Raw genomic sequence first — 5,111 nt, forward strand, 5'->3', positions numbered from 1 at the left:
TCAAGAAAATCCTGTAATACCCTATTCATCAAATCCTTAAAAGATGCTAGGGTGTTGGTTAGTTCAAAAGACATAACCAAGCACTATTTACGTCGGTCAACGCTACTATTCATCGCGTTGACCGACGTGAATAGTACAACAAAACATTGGGGCGTCACTTCTAAACTGACGCAAAAAAGTATTAATTAGCGTCGGTTGTATATTAGACGCTAATACAATACCCGATGCTAATAGAAATTTTTTTTAAAAAAATATTTATTTTTTAGCGTCGGTTTGAAAGTCTAGCTAATCTTTTTTGCTTCATTTTAAAACTGAAGCTTAAACCTATAGCTTCTATTATCCACCGACACAAATCTTATTAATTTACCCTAACCCCTCAATTGAAGTCAAGCAAATCTTCATTTCACTTTATCTTCAACCTTTGATCCTAAGCCTCCTCCTCCGCTCTGTCCTCCTCGTCCCGTCCTCCTCCTCCTCCATGCTCCTCGTCTTCTGTCCCAACCCCATCTTCGCCCAAGTCCAACCCCATCTCTGCCCAAGCCCAACCCCATTCAGTGGAAACCCAATAGGATTTGAGGAAAACCCAACAAGATTCGACGAAAACTCCAACTCAGTAAGTCTTGTTCTTTCTTTTCTATTTTCTTCGAATCTCATGGGTGTTTTTTTTTGTCTCTCGATCAGATTTCTCTTCATTAGGCAAAGGGCCGAGGTCAACTTCATCTTCTTCCTTGGACCTTCGAAGAGGAAGCAACTCATTCTCGTGAGGCCTAAGGTGAGTCTTTTTCTCCTTCATTATTCAAATCTGTAAATTATATCATGTTTGATGATTATTTTTACTTTTTTTTATTTCAATTTGGAAAGTTTTCTTACAGGGAAATTTGAAAATTATGATAATACTAAAAAGAGGGTTAGCGATAGTCTTGCCAGAGATGTATGTGCTGCGGTCAACGATGTCACCCTCCACTTCCAAATCATTCATCTTCCAGGCAGGTCCAACACTACACGATTCTCTCTCTCTCTCTTTTTTTCCCTTACTCTGGTAGAGAGAAAAGAACCGTAGGCCATTTCGATAGTTAAATCTAAAAACAATGAATTGGGTATTTCTTTTGGTTTAATTTTATTGTTGTTGTTGTTTTCTTTTATATATATAAATATGGAGTTTAATTTTGTTGTTACTTTTTAGATATATGTATGGATTGGTTTAATTTTATTGTTGTTTGCACCATGCAGCTTGAACATATCTTCATTTTTCTCTGTTATTTTTGTAATTGACACGATGTAGCCAGCCTGGCCAAACATTCTTAGTTTTTAAATCTTGTCGTTGTGGTATGGAAAGAATAAAAGTTTGCTACGGTTTCTTTTCAACTGGTCCTAGCAATAAGGTTTTAGAGGCTGAAACAATATAACTTTTGGAAAAGTATTTGGGGCTTAGGTTTAGGCAGTATTTTTCTCTTTGATTTGGAAACTCATCTACTTCTATGTATGCTCTTAATTGGACTGAATCTTATGATTGAGTGATTGGAAATCAGTTTGTATATTTCATGTTGGGTATACATTCCAAGCTACTCTTTTTTCTAAACCCCATTGTTGAAATTCTTTTAGTGAGTTGCCTGTTTGAATTTTATCAATGAAATTCTGAATGGAAATTTGCTTCAGGCTGCAACCAAATACTTTGCTCAAGCTGTAATGAAAGTCAAGTGATACTTTATTTAAGTGACCATGCTTTGTTTCTTGTGTTCTTGTCGCATAAGCAGCTCATCCAACACTGTTTTTTTTTTTAAAGGAACCTAAAAGAGGTGAACCTAGATGTGGACCGTTTCATTAAAGACATGGAATCAGTGATGAAGCAACAAGGTTTTGAAAACATTGCTAGTGATGATGATATTGAAGAAGGATCCTCATCTGACCTTGATTTTGGTATGTTTTGCAACATATATATTAATGGAATAAGCAGTTTTGTTTAATGAACTGTTTTTATAGGTGCAAATATCTCTTAAAGCACTCTGCTATTGTCTCACGTTGTTTTCAGAAACAACCTCTTTTAAAAGCAAGATTTTCAGAATGAATAGAAAAATAACTTTTCCTTAAGAAATATATTTTGTTATTATTGGAGGCACTTATAATTTCTTTGTTTTTGTATTTAAATAATTTGTTGACAGAATTTTTTGGAAAAATCTTATAAGATGTGCATTCTGACTTGAGAAGTTGAGATTATGTAGAATGTTTCAGTAAAAGAGATATACATTATGCTTTGATGTGCACTCGTTGTCTTTGTTGCAAAACTTGGCAATTTGTATGCAGCAGCACCTACTAGTACTACCTCTTCTGTATGATATTCCTCAATCCTCAAAACCCATCCTTTTCTTTTTCTTCCTCTGCTACATAAATATATGTGTGTATTAATGAATAATGTACTAATGATGAATTGCATAGGTTGTACTAGAAATGAATTAAGGAGATTTTTTACTATTGAAATCAATTAACCGTAGTCTCCTATAAGATTTATCTTTATGTTGACACATACCCAATTGCTCCCTTATTACAGTGTATATAAACAGTCTTGAGCTGAGGTTTTAATAGCTCTCGATCAGTGAATGTTTCATGGTCTGTTTGGATAGTTTGATCACTCTTAGTAGTAATGTTATAATCTCAAATAAGTGGTCACCTACAGTAAAGTGACTTATTTCTTGTATTTCAGGGTGCTGCATTTCATCCTATTAGCAATTAATATTATGGTTATAAAGAGCCTTTTAACACTCTCTGGGGGTGGTCAATTAGTTTTTGCCAAGGAAGAAAATTCCATTGCTTTTGTACTTGTTGCAAGCTAGGTGTGCGATACATTTATCGCTGTCATCTTAAATGTTTAAGGTTCCTTTATTTAACATATGTCTGGTTTAAGAAAATTAGTAAGATAAGATTAATAATGCACTGAGATTTGTGTTGTATAGAAAACTTTCTGTAATGGTGGCTGTTGAGGAGAAGCTTGGAGGTGCATTTGGTGAGTCGGGTTTGCTGGTTCTTCCTTGCATTGCAACACATTTGAACCAGGTTGGTTACTCTCATCATCATATCCTTCTTATTCAGGCCTTCCTTTGTAGCTATTCAATATTATTACTGAGCTGACACAAGTAATTATCAATATTGTTTATAAGTTTCACTACCAAATGTCTAGTTTAATAATACTTTTGAAAATGGAGCTAGGCTTTTGTAGAGTACAGATTACGTATGTTAGATTTCGTTTTAAAATATCAAAGTTTACATCTTTGTATAGTATAATTCAAACTTGGAATGACTTCAGTTTTTGTTTCATTGCAAATATATGAGATTATTTTATAGTATGTGAAGTGAACATTTGAAATTTTTTTATTAAAAACACAATTGTTGCGAAGAAAAAATTCTAAACCATATGTATGTAGAATCAGTCGATTTAGGTTTTATTTCTTAGAAATATACATACGCCTTTCTTTTTTTTTTTCTTGAAATGAATGCTCTTTTGTCCCTTTTTTATTGATCTAAAAGTATAAATTCATAAATATTTGCGGTACTTTACTATATAGTGGTAAAAAAATTAAAAATCCATATCTCCTTTCTTATTATATGTATATAAGCATTTATGAATAGATCGATTAGTGAGTTGATTAAACTAATATTTTTTATTATGTGTAGTAAACACTTGATAACAATTTTGATCCATGTCGATACTCAAAGTGTTGCATACCTCGACTCGACGCTCCCTACAGCAACGAAGAGATTAATGCAGTGAAGCTTTTGATTATTGATTGAGTACAAGGTTATCACTTATTATTATGATACATGGGATATAAATTTTATGATTATTGTTATTAACTCTTATGTATTATTTAATTAATCTATAGTTAGTTTTAATGATACGTGGAATATAAGTTTTAGGATTGTTTCTATTAACAATTTTTGTATTATGTAATTATTTATAGTTAGTTTTATCGTTATCGATTATAGAATTGATTACTAAATATGAAATTTTTATGTGTTTTATAATTGTTATTTTAACTTTTTTTTGTATTATGTATTTACTGTTATATAAAGTCATTTTAAAATATGAACATGCAGTATGGAAAATTACATGGAAATTTGTAATTTTCCTTTACCTACACTTATGTTTCATTTTATAACTGACGCAACATGTGAAAAAAAAAAGTATTTGCAGTAGGTTATGCGTCATTTAAGAACTGACAGTATTAGTTTTTTGTGTCGGTTTTGAAATGGCACAATTCTTTTCGCGTCATTTCCAAACTGACGCAGAATATTATAAAAAACATTTTCTATTTTGCGTCGGTTTCAAAATGACGCATATAGTTATTTCCGTCATTTTATAACCGACGCAAATAATACACTATTTGCGTCTACAGTTTATACGTCGGTTTTAAAGACCGACGCAAATTCTTTATATGTCACCTTGTAACCGACGAAAATAATCTTTTTTGTAGTAGTGTATAGTGCCCATACCTAGTGTGGAAAGTAGTCTTTGAAATTCCCTCCTCTAAAATTCTCAATTAATGATGGCCCGATCAGAGATAGAGAAGACTATCTTCCCTTGAAATTGATCGAAAAGGTTGTCGATCGTAGGTAAAGGATACTTGTTCTTGATAGTCAGTTTATTTAGTTCCCAACAGTCAATACACATGCGTAGGGATCTATTATTCTTCTTAACAAAAAGTACAGGGAGCTCCGCAGAGTGACAGACTAGGCCGTGAAAATCCTAGGTCAAGCAACCCTTGAAGTAGAATCTTCTATTCTTTAAGCTCTACTGAAGCTATTCTGTACGGTGCCTTAGAAACTGGTTCTGCTCCAGGTGTTAAATCAATAACAAGATCTATCTCTCTCTGTAGTGGTAAACCCAAAAGTTCATCAGAAAAAACATCTAAAAATTCCTGAACTACCTGGATATCCTCTGGCCAAAATGACTTAGGCCGTGTGATATCCAATACCACTGCCAAAAACCCTAGACATCCATCTTATAATAATTCTTTAGCTTTTAGTACTTATATTATTTGAATTCGGGATCCCTGAACTGATCGAACAAATATGAACGGTTCCTCGCCCTCGGGTTCGTAGATCACCATCTTCCATTT

The 5,111-nt window shown here is 33.1% G+C and overlaps 1 pseudogene; it reads left to right on the top strand.

Moving 5' to 3' along the window:
- The first annotated feature begins 313 nt into the window (after positions 1 to 313).
- LOC133037829 (probable sodium/metabolite cotransporter BASS4, chloroplastic) lies at positions 314 to 3,968 on the top strand (annotated as a pseudogene).
- The last annotated feature ends 1,143 nt before the right edge of the window (positions 3,969 to 5,111 follow it).

This window comes from Cannabis sativa, chromosome 5 (genome assembly GCF_029168945.1).
Source record: "Cannabis sativa cultivar Pink pepper isolate KNU-18-1 chromosome 5, ASM2916894v1, whole genome shotgun sequence".
Taxonomy (NCBI): Eukaryota; Viridiplantae; Streptophyta; class Magnoliopsida; order Rosales; family Cannabaceae; genus Cannabis; species Cannabis sativa.